Consider the following 14,747-nt stretch of genomic DNA (forward strand, 5'->3'; position numbering starts at 1 on the left):
GTGGGTAATGTGTCTGCAACCAAGCCTGACGTCCTTTAAATTCAATCCTGAGTGGTAGAAGGAAGCCAACTCTTGAAACATGTCCTGTGACAGACACTCTCACCCACACAATAAAGACCTGCAATAAAAAATATTATCTGAAATCTGTTGATTTCAATGATCAATATCAAAGGTTTCAGCATTCAGTGACCCTAAGAATCACAGGTTGGGGTCTCAGAAGAGAATCAGAAACTCGATTCCTGTATCTTTGATGATAAAGCCACAGTTTCCAACCCTGAGACCTGGATGATGCAATCAGCAAGGCAGCTCACCATGTCCAAGCCTGTATTGTGTGTCACCAACGCAGACAAGGCAAAGAGAACATTTCCCTTACTGGCTTGGCCACCGGGAGTCCTAGAACTAATGATGAATCTTGGAAATCTAGATTTAGGTCCTCTTACTGGGGTGCACTGCTCATGACTGTGGACAAAGTGCCAGACACAGTTCTGATCGGCTAAGAAGCACAGCTCATTTAATCCTCACAGACACCCTAGGAGACATGTGCTCTGGTCACTTAGTTCACAGATGGGAAAACCAAGGATGAGCGAGGCCACACCCCTGATCCCTGATTCCACATCTAATTCAAAAGAGCAAAGCCATATCTGAAGCTGTGTACCATCTCCCAAGGAAGGGGTCTTTGGGTAACATGCAACAGGAGACTTTGTAGCCTAGTCCTCCACACATTTCCCATTATGCCCTGTAGGGTTTTGGCTTAGTGCTGCTTATATTCATTGCAAAATTCTGTACCCCAAAACCTGGTTGATTCAAGACCAGTAGATCCTCATGTACCAGCTTTGTTGTACAAACCTTGTCCCCAAGTTATCCTTGATTGGTTAATAAAGATGCCTACAGCCTATAGGCAGAATAGACATAGGCAGGTCTGGAAAATTCTGGGCTTGAAGTCTCAGGCAGAGACCACAAGAAGAAAAGGGTATGGGAGAAGGAAGAAGTAGTCACTGGGTAGGTGGTTCATGATCGCATGTCCACGAGGGCTAGTCCCTTGCACTAGAAGCGGTCAAGGTGGAACATGGAGCGTCACACTTTGGGGTCATTGACAGGGAAGTAGACAAAAGAGCATAGAGGGCTGATGTCTGCCCAGCGTAGTGCTTTCAGGCGTATTGTAAATATCAATGTTTTGAGACTTTTATTTGGGAACTAAATGGTCTAAGGTGATGTAGAAACCCCCAAATATTATTTACCACACTACCCTAAAGAAAGAAAGTCACTCTCTTACAGAGAAAATTGGATGAGCACTATGGATCAACCCTATTTTTTTCTTTTTTAACTAAGGGTTTCTCTGTGTAGCCCTGGCTATCCTGGAACCCAATTTGTACTCCAGGTTGGCCTCAAAGTCAGAGATCTACTTGCCTCTGATTCTTGAGTGCTGGGATCCACCCTACCACCCTACCAACACTGTTTTCTTCATGCTAAGCAGGTGATACCAGCAGGAGAGAAGCCCTGGATAACAGTGTATGTTGATATGCAGAGGGACTCAGCTTTCTCAGTAGGAATGAGGGAGATTCTTAGTCAGTGTCCCAGGTGGTCCTTGAGGGACGTAGATAGTGGGCCAATGAGTCAGTTCCTTCTCATATTTTTCCATATCCACTCCATGTAGCTTGCAAACTTTTGTGTAGACTCCAGGCTTGATGGTAGTATCACAGGAGACATCACCCCAGGATACAATGCCCTGCAGGCTCCGTTGCAGATCAAGTGTCCTCCAGAGTCACCCTGTGGACAGAGGGAGGGGTTTTCCTCAATATTTCATTCCATGTAGTGAGAGGATGCACACCTGCTCCTCCTGTCTCAACCTCCAGAGCGCTGGGGCGACAGGTGTGCACCGCCCTGCCTGTTGTCTGTAGTGTTGGAGATGGAGGCCAGGTAACTCTACCAACGAACCCAGTTACACCCAACCCACTGTCCCCCTTACTCTAACCAACCACTACTTTTCATCAATGAAATCCCCAGCCAACCCCAGTCCAGGAAACTCAAACCTTAACTCAAATCAGTCCAAGTCTCCGCTGATTCAACACAACCCAAGAGAACTCAGTCCCACATGTTCAGTACCCAGCCCCACTTAGTTCAAATCAGATGCCCTCCAAAATCTAAATATCGTCCTCATCCAAAGCCAAACTAAAGCTGTGCTCTTTAAACACAACCCAACTCTGATCATTGCTTATTTTTTACCCCTTCCACAAACCTATGACATCCAATGCCAACCACAATATCTCCCCATCCTGAGTCAAAATAAACTCCCTGCCTCCATGCCTTTCCTACCCACCCTTCAGAAACCAAGAACTTGGGTTACTTCCCCACCAAAGCCACAGTCTATGCATCCCAAACCTAGAAGTTTCCAGTTGTCGTCGCACACCCCGGCCCCCATACCCTTCCTTTATACTGGGTTTGGCAGTGGGCAGCAGTCAACACCCAGTGCGGGGATTGAGGAAGGCACCACAATTGAAGGGGCCATGAGAGGGCCACTTGCCATGGCTGCGAATGAGGCACACACTCCTCGCCTTCTAGGACCTTGTCACCATCCTGCGCTGTGGAGATATACAGGTAGACGATCTCTCCCCATACCCGTGCTTTTCAGGATTCCTGCCTCCTCCTCACCCTATCCCCACAGGCTTTGCCCAGGTCATTGGTTCATTAAGAAATCGCTGGGTGTGTCAGAGCTCCTCCTAGTCAAAAAAAATGAAAAAATGAAAAAATGAAAAAGAAATCCCTGCTTAGATTGGCAGATGGCTCCTCAGTTAGGTGCTTGCTGCCTGAAGACCAAGTTTGGATGCCTAGCAACCTGTGTGGACACATGCGTGTATGAGGTCAGAGGACAATCTCAGTGTCATTCTCAAGTACTGGGATAGATTACTCTCACTGAACCTGTGCTCACTGACTGTGCTAGGCTGGTGGGACAGTGACCCTCAGGATCCCACTGGGTCTACTCCCGCTCCCAGTGCTGCATTATGGCTTCTGACAGGTTCTGAGGGTCAAATCCAGATCCACAAACCTGTACAGTAAGCAGCTCACTGACTGGACTCTCACTGACGGACCTGTCTCCCAGGCCAGACTTTGGACTCTTGGAGCTTGTTTTTCTCAATCCTAGACCATGGGTACGGTCATGAAACTCAGAAAGGGCCTACCGGTGTCTGTGTGTGGTGAATTCTGCCTGAAGCATTCTAAGCCCTTGAAACACTATGAATTGATTTATTCATTCAGTGTTTTGAGGCAAGGTCTCACTCTGTTGCACAGCCTGGCTTAAAACTTGTAACGTAACTGGGGCAGTCTGAATGCCTGACAGTCTTCTCTATTAGGTCTCTCAGGTTCTGGGATTACACTTGTTACTTTAAACAAAGGACACCCGTTTATTTATGTGTCCATGAGGATGTTCAGGTTGGTGATGGTAGCTATGCCTGAAGTATGACAGACATCGGTACAGATCTAGTTACAACATCAAACCACAATTTAAAATCTGAGGACACGACTCAGTGGGTAAAGTCCTTGCCTTCCAAGCACAAGGACCCAGGTATAATCCCAAGCACTCCAGTAAAAAGCCAGGCATTGTGGTGCGTGCTTATAACTCCATAAGCTACACTGCCTGAGGGCAATGAGATCCCTGGAGCTCCCCTGTGCTAACCAGTGAGCATTGTGCCTCTGACAAGTTCTGTGTCAAAAAACTAATGTGGTGCTGGAGCAATGGCTCACAGGTTAAGAGCACAGGCTGCTCTCACAGAGGATCCAGTGTCAATTTCCAGAAACCAAATGGTAGCTCATGACTATCTGTAATTCCAGTTCCAGGGGATCTGATGGCTGTTTCTGACCTCTGTGGGCACCAGGCACAGACATGGTGCACATACATGAATGCTGACAAAATATTCCTACACATAAAATAATAAAATAAAACAAAGCAGGCAGTGCCTGTCATGCATGTACACATACTGGATGTGTATACACGTGCACACAAAGAAAAAATGTGTTTTACTCACAAGCAATTTTATGGAACTCAGGGACCCAGATATTCACCTATAGGAGAAATACTCATATATGGACAGTTCTCCACCAACCCAGATCACATACAGATACCACCAGATACAGAGCTGAGATTTCAAGTTCCAAGACAACTAGCAGCATAGCACCGATGGGGGAATAGGACCGCTAATGTTTAAGGAAACTCTGTGAAGTTCACAAGGGGTGGGGCGACCTTGCTCCTGCCTCTGGACAGCAACACACACACACACACACACACACACACACACACACACACAGAGAGAGAGAGAGAGAGAGAGAGAGAGAGAGAGAGAGAGAGAAAGAGAGTTCTGATTGGCTAAGATGCACAGCTCATTTAATCCTCACAGACACCCTAGGAGACAAGTGCTGTGGACACTTAGTTCACAGATGGGAAAACCAAGGATGAGTGAGAGACAGGGAGACAGAGAGAGAGACAGAGAGAAAGAGAGACAGAGAGACAGAGAGAGACAGAGAGAAAGAGAGACAGAGAGACAGAGAGAGACAGAGAGAAAGAGAGACAGAGAGAGACAGAGACAGACTAACAAAGAGACAAAGAGACAGAGAGAGACAGAGATAGAGACAGACACCCATAGAGACTAATACAATCAAGACACTACAGGAATGTTCTTGCCCCACTCCTCCAAGGTCAAGATCATGACAGACACCTACTCCTGTGCTGGACTGATACAACCAAGCCATCTCTCTATACTCTGCCCTCTACCTTCCAAGGTCAGGAATACAGGCAAGGACTTGAGAATCTGTGGGAGTGCTGATGTGGCAGTTGAGGGGCTTAAAAGAGGAAGGGTGTGGTCGCCCTGTGGAGGAGGACACTGGCTGAACAGCTGGGCATTGAGCTGCACCCAGCTGGTCCCAGCTGGAGGAGGGTGGAGGCTCTGGCTGGGTGCAGCAGACAGCTGAGGCAGAGCCCAGGGAGAACCCAAGGGGAGGCTTGGCCACCATGGGGGAAGGCTGAGAGCCCTGGGCAGAGGTCATGTTGGGAACAGGAGGATCGTTAATGGACACCCCTCCAGATTTCTGAAGGGCAGAAAGCATCAGGTTACATTGAAATTTTCCACAAGATGTGATAGAGTTTGGTCTGTGGTTGGACTTTCACCCAGAGTGATCTTCCTTTAATGGCCATCCTTGAGTCCAACATGCTCCTTAGTAAATGAAGGCAATAGTGACTATCATTCCACAGTGTGGGTCCCAAACTCAATTATTCAGGCCTGAAGGCAGGTACAATGTGTGTCATCTCAAAAGTTCTGACCTTATTTTGGCTGACAGGATTTCTCACTAAATATGGAGCTTAGAGTTTGGCTGGACTGGATGGCCAGCAAGCACCAGGGATCCCCCTGTCTCCACCTCCCAGCTCTGGAGTTTATAGGCATACAGCTGGGCTTTCCATGTGGGTATTGGGGATGTAAACTCAGACAGCCATGTTTACACAGCAAATGCTTACACAGCAAGTGCTGTGTCCACGGGGCTTGCCCCAAGCCCTCTGCCTCACATGGTCGATGTGTGGGAATAGCTGTGCCTGCAGTGTCCAAGTTGTCCCACCATGTTCACACACCTCATAGAGAACTACACTGGATACTTAGGGAGGATACTTGGCTCCTTCCTAGGGTTGAGAAACTAGACTTGCAGTGTTGGGAAACTGGTAGCCCTGGGATTCAAACCTATGTCCTGAGCTATTGGTGTCTCAACAATCCTGACTGCTTGTCCCATGTGTCACCTACATGATGTGATTGGTACATCAAAATAACTGTCATAGCTATAAAGCTCTTAAGGCCCAGAGAGGTAAAAGAGTTTCCTCAAGGTTACACAGCAATAAAGATCATCCTGAGAAATAAGGTTCAAGGGCTCAGATGGCCCATATCTTCTGTTGACTCAGGATTGAGGATTCAGGGATATTTAACTGGTGGCTCAGAAGGAAATGAAAATAGGGGTCTGAAGGAAAGGTATGAGCTGAAAAGTCCAAGGGTGCAGATACTCTGTGGAAATAGGCACCCTTTCCAGCAGACCAGTACTTGACTTTGATGCCCCTCACCTGCAGCCACCAGCAAGATGAAAGCAAGGTGAAGTGACAGTGTAGAATAAGCTCCAGCATTTAGCGATCTGAGGGTCATGACAAAAACTGGGGAAAGGCTGGAGCCATCTGTCCCCATAACCCTTCTTAGACACAAGTGTATCCCCTGTGTAGACACACTTTTCTTTTGTCTTTTGTCACAATGTTTTTCTACATGTCCCAGGCTGGCCTCAAACTCATGATCCTCCAGCTTCAGCCTCCGGACTATTGAGACGACACGTGTACAGCATGATGCTTGACAGGGATTTACTTTTACTGATCTGCCTTCTGTCTCCCGCAGGCTCCACCTGTTTTCCCTCCTGGTCACTATCTCTGGAGGGGCCTCTGTGCCTTCCAGAACTGGCAGACCACAGTGTTATTCAATAGCCTCTGTATCTCTCTCTCATTCCTAAGGCCCTGGATCAGGACTCTAATCAGCTTCCCATGAGTCCCGTTTAGTCTAGTACTCTGTAGTCTGCCTCATACATAAGTCCCTAGAGAGCTAACCTCTCTCATTCCCTTCTTTCTATCCTCTCTTCTGCTCTAAACTAGATAAGTGAAATGAACCTCACACCTTCCTTGCCCCTTACTGGTGGATTCTACAAATGCCTTCTATCACCAAGCTATATGACCAACTCTCTTTTTACTATTCATTTTGGGGCAGTGTCCCACTAAGTTACCCAGGTTAGCCTTGAACTCCCCACCTTCATGCCTTAGGCTCTCAGGTGTTGAATGACTTTCACTATCCCATCTGCCTTTCTACAGCAGAGATGAGCAATCCTTTTTCCCATCAAGCTTCCCATGGACATCTGATAGCCCCTAAATAAAGTCCCATGTCCTCAGCAGGAGTTAGAAAGGCTGAACTTCCTCCTCCTCTTCCAACCTGCTCAGCTGGGTCTCTGTGACCTTGCCCTAGGCATAGCCAGTGCTGGACTTCAGCCTGCAGTTTCACACACAGACTGCACAGCTTGTCCCAACTCTTGAACTTCTCTGTCACCTCTTCCCTCCCTAGACTCTCTGTGGTGTCTTCTCATGAGACTGAGAACTCCTTCTAAACAGATGCCACCAGAGTGACCCTCAATTCGCAGGTACCACCCAGTGTTAGAGTCTGGCACATGGAGAGAAGTCAGGAAGTTTGGGGGGGGTGTTGAATTCAAGTCCTTCTCATCTTGCTATTTACTCTTTCAACTCATCCTGAAAGACTATGCAAGCCTTGGAAGACCAAGACATGGTAATCCAGAGGCGATGTCATCAAGATTCTATGGCGTCTGTCCTGCCCCTGCATGGTAGCAGTGACTGCAGATACTGAGACCTGGATGCTCCCCACTCCTTGTTCTTGAGGAGGATGGAGTCAGGTCAGACCCTCCTATCCTCAGTTCTGACCAGCGTGAGACAAATAAGAGAGGTTGTTCTGAACTGACTTGACCTGTGGTAACTGCTGACCATGTTCTTGGCTCCAAGCGAACTGTTTTCAGGGACGAGCTCCCAGTTCACCCTGTCCCTTACTCCCCCCCACACCTAGGCTTTTCTAGAAGCTTCAAGACATTTTCTTGGTTCAAATCCAACTTAAAGCAACAGGAAAAGAACACAGAGGACGCAAATCCCTTGACAACTGGTCGTCCATGGTAGTATTTGTCTCCTGGACACCAAAGCATTTATAGGGTCCCCTCTCCTCTCCCACCCTCTTCCCCAAGTTTCTCACAAAGCTCTCACCCTCACTGGTTCCTGCAGTGATATCCAGGGCAGCTGGGATTCCAGAAGGGGAGCAGTCACCCGAAAGCCTGCATTTATAAGCTCCTAGCCCAGCCTTGGTCTCGGGGTGTGGTTGCATAGAGTGGAGAGAGAGGCAGTGGAGGGTCAGGTTTACAGGCTGGACACGATGGTGACTGGTGGGATGTGAGACTAGGAGCTTCTAATGAGCATTTATTAGTCTGAAGACATTGTATGTGTCTACAAGGAGAAATTCCACCCAGGGGAAAATCCCTCAGAGGGAGGGGACAGGAGAGAAAGAGCAGAAACCAGAGGACAGTGTAGCACAGAGCTGGAACGTTTTGGTAGCTGTGAACACTGACTGTTAAAGTCATGCTTCTCAGACCTGGGAGAGACTTTTGGAGCTTTGGTTCTTTCTGTTGTTATGAGACGGGTCTTGCTGATCTGAGTCTGGACTTGAAATCCTTCTGCCTCAGCCTCCCAAAGGCTAGAATAACACGTATTTTCCACCATGCCACCTTGCATGTGGATTTATGTTAGCATATGGACTAGGAATATGTTGGATCTGGTTGTCATGACCTGAAGTCTCGAGTGTCAGTTTAATTCTTTCATTTTGTTTTCAAGACAGAGTTTGTCTGTGTAGCCTGGCTGCCCTGAAACTCACTCTGTAGACCAGGCTGGCCTTGGACTCAGTAATCTGCCTGCTTCTCCCTCACATGTGCTGGGATTAAATGTGCACACCACCACCATCTGGTTGACCTTTTTCACTTTTATTCATTAAAACATATTAAATGTTCACACACATGTCCAGGTGGGTGTTGAGGCCAGATATCAAGTGTGGGTGTCTCCCAAGAGTGACTTATGGAGTTTTACTCATTTCATGTTTATATTTTATGTGAGGCTTACATATGTGAACTTGTGAACCAGTAGAACCAGTGCAGGTGCCCCTCAGTCTAGAGGCTTTGGATCCTAAGAACTAGAGTTACAGTAGGTTGTGCTGGTTGCTACCTGGCATGGGTGCTGGGAACCAGACTTAGGCTCCCTGGAAGAGCAGCTTGGATTCTGAACTGCTGAGCTTTCTCTCCAGCTCGCCACCTTGTCTTTTGAGCAGAGTCTCTCTCTAGCGGGGCTTGGAGCTTCCTGATAGACCCAGGCTATCTGGGGAGTCACCTCCAGAGACCCACCTGTCCCATCTTCCCAGTGCTGGATGACACTGAGCTCAGGTCCTCAGGCTTGCATGACAGGCACTTTGTTCACTGAGCCTTGTCCCTATGACAGTCTACTTTTGAAGTCTGAGGTCCAGTGCCTACAGACAGCTGCAGCCTGGGCTCACAACTGAGAATAACTTCTGTGGTTCCAGGCTTTTATTCTGCATGTTTTCCTTCTGCTGGTGTCATCTCCATGTTTTTCCTCCTCTTTGTCTTCTCCCCCTCTTTCCCATCCTCCCCCTCCTCCCACTCTTACACTTGATTCCATCTCCAGCACCACGTAAAGCAAATAGGATAGGGCAAGCCTGCAATCCTACCTCTTGAGGGGGTGAGGCGGGAGGATCAGGAGTTCAGGACATGTTTGCCTACTTAAGTGAGCTTGAAGCTAGCCTGGGATACCTGAGACTTGTTTATGATAACAACAGCAAAACAAAACAAAATAAAACAACCCCTCCCCCGCCGCCGCCCAAAGAACAGAGTTTGCATGAGCCAGGCCGGGTATCACAAGCCTTTTCCCTGTAACCCCAGCACTTAGGAAGTAGGGATGGAAAGGGATGGAAGGTTTGAGAACAGCCTGGGCTGTCCAGGCTGAAGCATGGTGAAAAACTATCTCAGGTCAGCTTGGCTTCTGACTGTGGATCACTGCAGTGTAGGCTGTGGAGCACGCACTGAACATCTAGGTTTCAAGCTCTTGTTCTTTGGATTATGAGGTAGTTCTGGGATCTGGAGCTTGGCCTCTAGATTCTGTGTTTGGGCCAGGAGACATCATACAGATGATCCAAGGCTTCTGGTATTTGTGGCTGGCTCCTGGTGTCTCAGAACGCCCAGAGGGCCTTGAACAATTGCCTAGAACCTCAATAATGAGAAGGTCCCTTGTGCAGGTGGTACTGAGCTGAGGTCACACAGCCAATCAGGACATCAGTTACAAGCTCTGTCCCTCCCTAGGTCTGGGAAGCTGTTGACTTTATGGGACAAACCTAAAGGGCTGGCTTAGTCACCCTGGACATACAGTACACAAATCTTAAAATCCAGGCTTTCCAACTTTAGGATATTTTTCTACCTGTGTCCTCAGAAACCTGGGAACCCAGTGTTAGAGTTGTCTAGAATCACTCTGGATCTTCAGATCAAACAAAACCCCCATTTCAGGTCTGCATCCTAGACCTACAGATACTCTGGGCCCCCATGGCTAAGTTGTTCTAGAAGTCTCCCATGTCCACATGTCTCTTTGTCTCATGCTGAGATGAGCTTCATCTGGGTCATTTTTCTGTGGGACTCAGGCTGCTATTCCCTGCTGCCTGTCCTCAGATCCCTGTGTCCTCTTGGGAGATGGTGCCTGGGCTTCCTTAATAGAGAGGAAATGAAGCTCCAATAGGGGCAAAAGCTATGCAGAAGGCCAAGGGGAGGGAGTCCACAGTTCACATTCCCAGGTCCCAGATACCTCTTTGGAACACCCTGGTGTCCAGTAAGACACATTTCTATGAGCTCCACAGGCACATACCGCCTCTAAGACTCACAAAGGGACAACCTAGGAGCTCTCACATCTTGCCAACTACAGTCCAGGGTGTGGGTTTTGGGAGTGTGCTTGCCCTGCCCCCTAGCGGTGACCTCATCTGCATGTCCTCCTGCCTGCCCCAAGCTGGTTGCAGCAGACCTCTTGGGAACCTTGGTCAACACAGAAGACCTTGAGCCTTAGGCTGGGAGTGTTGTTTTTCCTCCTCCCCTGGCTTCACTCTGTGAGCCTCCTGTGCCTCCTCCCCAGAGCGTCCTCTGCCTCCCCTTCCCCCTTTTCTACTTTTCACCCCACCTCCCAGTTTTCTTTATATTTCTTTGTCCCACCTCCATCTTCCTGGTCTCTACCCCTTTTCCCCATCCTCCTCTGCCTTCTCCTCTTCTCCTCTCTTCCCCGCCCCTTCTCTCTCTTCCATTTGTCCCCTCTTTCCTTCTCTTCCTGTTCTTACTTTCCCTTTCACCTCTTGAGGAGACTTTCTTTGATCAGCTCCCACGGATCAGTTATGAAAAACTCAGGACTTCTATCTAACGCAGACCTTTGGTCTTCTGCAGCCACCGGCGACCTGGGGTTGGGGCTGCTCACCATGCAGGTATCTCTGCTGCCTTCCTGGTGTCCAGCACACAGCATGGATTCTGTCACCCTCTGTGAATAGGTGTAAGTACAGACATCACTGGACATGAGGGTGAGGTCCACACACTGCAGCATCTTTGCACTTAGAGCTGTGGGCCGAGAGATCCCAACCATGACAGGAACACAGAAGCTCAGTTGCCCGGCCTGTTCCTCCAGAACCGAACTTCCTGCTCCAGGATACAGGGTCTGACCCAGGCATACACTTATCTGGCCTGGTGCTGCCCCAGCCGGATGCCAGGCAGCGGCTCCCCTGCTTAGGCTCCTCAGTGGGCTGGCTCGTCACCCTCACAGCCTCTGTGGTGTTGGCTGGCTCCCTCAGCTGAAGCAGCATCAGGTCCTGGCTGTTGTCAGCATCCGGGCTGAGAAACGTGGGCATTCGGAGGCTCCTGTTGTAGAGTGGGTGTGGGATGGAATGTCGGACAGTGACGTACTGGCCAGTGTCTCCATCAGTGTCCAGGCTGTGCTGACCCAGCCTCACCTTGTTATGTGAGGGAGAAGCAGAGATGAGGGAGAAGGAGCACGCAGGGGATCTGGACAAAAGGGAGAATGAGAGGAGAAATGGATGGGAAAGAGAATGTGGGCAGCAGAGAGAGCAGGAAAGTACTGGCAGGAGAGGGAGGGAGACACAGACACAGAATGGGAAAGGCAGGGGCACCAGGGTGTGAGATGGCTCAGCAGGTAACAAGCTTACTGCACTAGTGTGAGCACCTGACTTTGACCTTAGGAACTGTGATGTCAATCAGGTTGAGTGGCATGTGCCTGCAATTCCGAGCTGAGCACGCAGGGACATGGTGATCTCTAGTGTTGCCCGGGACCCAACTATGCTGAATATTTGAGCTCCTGTCTCAAAAAACATAGGGGCAGAAGATGGCTAGACAGATGGTGGCTCAGTGGATAAGAGCACTAACTGCTTTTTCAGAGGACCTGGGTCATTCCTGTTGTGGTTTGCCCTGAAGTTATCTGTATTTTGATGCTAATTCCACTGCCCCAAGACAGTTGCCTAGTCAAGGACTCAGAACTCAGGTGACTTCACCAGAACCCCCTCTCCATTGAATTTGTAAAGTACTGGTGAGGGGCAGGTACAGGATAGAAGGAGGTCTGTCATTGGAGGAGAAGGAAGGATGGGTGGGAGAGAAGTTTGAAAGAAGAAGAGGAGACTAAGGGAGAGAGGAAAAGACAGGAGGGAGAGAGGGAGAGAAGCCGTGACAGGACAAGATGGCAGGTGATGTTAAGATTCTGCTCTGTGTATTTACAGGTTGTTATTAATGTTCTCAAGGGATAGATAGTACCGGACATTGTATGTTTAAGTGGACAATTATATCTTACCAATTGGATCTGAGACTATTGTGTTGTGTGTTCTTTTATGTGAGGGTTTGAGGGTAAAAAAGTGTGCGGCTGGGATGTGTTTCCACCAAGATATCTAGCAGATATCTTGGACACCGAGGTTAGACCCAGCGGGGTAAAAGACCAACAATACATTTTTATTTTTATATTTTTACAACAACACATTCCCAGCACAAACATGCTGGCTCACAAGTGTCTGTAACTCTAGTTCAAAGTGCATAGAAACACAGAGAAGCAATACACTCATATACAGGATTTTTTATTAAGGTGATTAAAGAAAAATGATGCAGGCAGTGAAGCGGCTCAGTAGGTAGGGGCTCTTGCAGCCAAGCATCGTGACTGGATTTCAATCCCAAGACCTACATGGTGGATTGAGGGAACTGACTCCTGCAGGCTGTCTCGTGATCTCCACGCTCATGCAGTGTCATACATACTTGCACATACACAGACTCACACACTCACACATACAAAACAAATAAAGGGGATAAATCAACTTAGAAAACACAAGCTGGAGAGCAAGAGAGGAAGACAGATGATGTCTGCTCCTGGCCTCCATACACACACACACACGCTCACACACACTTCATCAACAGTATCACACATGCACCACACACACAAGATTAAATCAAGAGAACTAGAAAGGTAGCAGGGGGAAGGGCAGTGTGAAGCACCATGGGAAAGCAGGTGGAGACACATGGGAGCAGTAAGTACATGAGAGAGAAGAAGGGACTGGGGACGGAAAAGAGGCAGAGACAAACAGAGGAAGTGGGCAATGAGGCAGGAAGTAAAGAGAGAAGGGGAAATGGAACAGGGAAGGGGCAGGCCTGAGAGCCACTTGGGTACACTGGGCTAGCCTGAGCTTGCCTGGTACCTGTGATATGGTCACAGCCCAAGCTTTGAACCCACTTCCTCCCAGTACCCTGCCCTGTCTCTGTGCTCATCCAGCTGTATTGACACAGCTCTGTCCAACCTCTCCCTTGGTGTCCCCCAGCCTGGACAGGATCCTACAGTGCCAGGTTGGTCTGGAGAATGTGAGGACTTCCCTCACGTTGGCATATGGTCCCCCAATGCCTGCCTCTTAGGGTGCAGTGAATCCTGTTCTTCACTGTGGTCAGTAGTGATGGGGATGGAGAGTGGAACCCAGACCCAGAGAGAGTTGAGTAGAGATCTGGAAGTGGGGAACAATGGTGACAGATGGTCATAGAGGCACCCAGAGGAGGACAGAGATAGGACAGATGCAGAGGCATGGATTCAGGGAAAGAGGAGAGACAAAAACACAGTTTCTCATAGTCACACAAAGAGTAGGATCACACAAGACTGCGGGCCAGGAAAACGGAGAAATAAGGTGACACTGAGGTGCTCATGGCCCACCCACCACTCTGCCCTTCTGACCCAGTACTAACCTTCATTCCCCAGACATCTACCTCCCATGAGGTACCCAAGAAAGAGGGTGGCATAGTCTTCCTTGAAGAAGAGGAGCTCCCCTCACCCCAATTGTCCTCCTACTAATGTGTTTGGGAGGTGGATCCCAGGGACCCTAGCTTGTCAGGCAAGTGCTCCGGCCACAGCCACACCTGAGCCCATCCTACCTGCTGATGCACTGGGCAGCTGTGAGTTCCCACTGGGCTACAGAACGCATTTCATGGAGCAGAGGCTCAGCTACTTCTGTTGGGCCTTGCAACACCACACATTACACTTGGAGAAGCCGTCCGTATCGGACAGAAGCTTGGAGCCCGCCCAGAAGCTGTCTACTGCAAGCAGCTTTGTGACCTATCAGGGGCCTCCCCAACAGACGGACACCACAACTTCTCAGGACACTGATGAGTCCCCGCAGCCTGATGCCTCTACCTCGGTCCCTGTGGCTCAGTTATGGTCAGACCTCCCTTGAGGTCCCATACTTCCCCTGAGAGCAGGTAGCACCCTGGGGACACAGGTGGCAACCCTCACTCCCCACTCTAGGGCCTACTCCTTACTGCCTGAGTCTTGGCAGGGACTCTCCTCTGAAAGTCCTCCAATACTCTCAGCTGCAGTTATATCCCTCTGGGCACACATTGGTTTGTGTTCCAAGGCAGTGGAAGCAATGTGGCCCTTTTCCCAAGCCTGGGTGATGCTCTGCCCCGCAGGGAAGGTCCCCAAGACACTCTTCATCCTTTGTTACTACTAGAGACATACCCTCCATGGGTTCCAGGGGGATACTCTGTAGTCTAGCTTTGGGGACAGACCCTACCCTTCTGTGGAC

The 14,747-nt window shown here is 49.2% G+C and overlaps 1 pseudogene across 1 annotated transcript; it reads right to left on the reverse strand.

Moving 5' to 3' along the window:
• Positions 1-289: 289 nt before the first annotated feature.
• Positions 290-14,687, reverse strand: Klk5l-ps1 (kallikrein related-peptidase 5 like, pseudogene 1; annotated as a pseudogene). Its single transcript, XR_015648718.1, has 4 exons — positions 14,681-14,687; positions 11,346-11,767; positions 11,117-11,239; positions 290-1,767 (listed from the first exon to the last, which is right to left on the reverse strand). The product of XR_015648718.1 is annotated as a kallikrein related-peptidase 5 like, pseudogene 1 (transcript).
• Positions 14,688-14,747: the final 60 nt, after the last annotated feature.

The sequence above is a fragment of the Rattus norvegicus genome, chromosome 1 (assembly GCF_021556685.1).
Source record: "Rattus norvegicus strain SHRSP/BbbUtx chromosome 1, alternate assembly SHRSP_T2T, whole genome shotgun sequence".
Taxonomy (NCBI): Eukaryota; Metazoa; Chordata; class Mammalia; order Rodentia; family Muridae; genus Rattus; species Rattus norvegicus.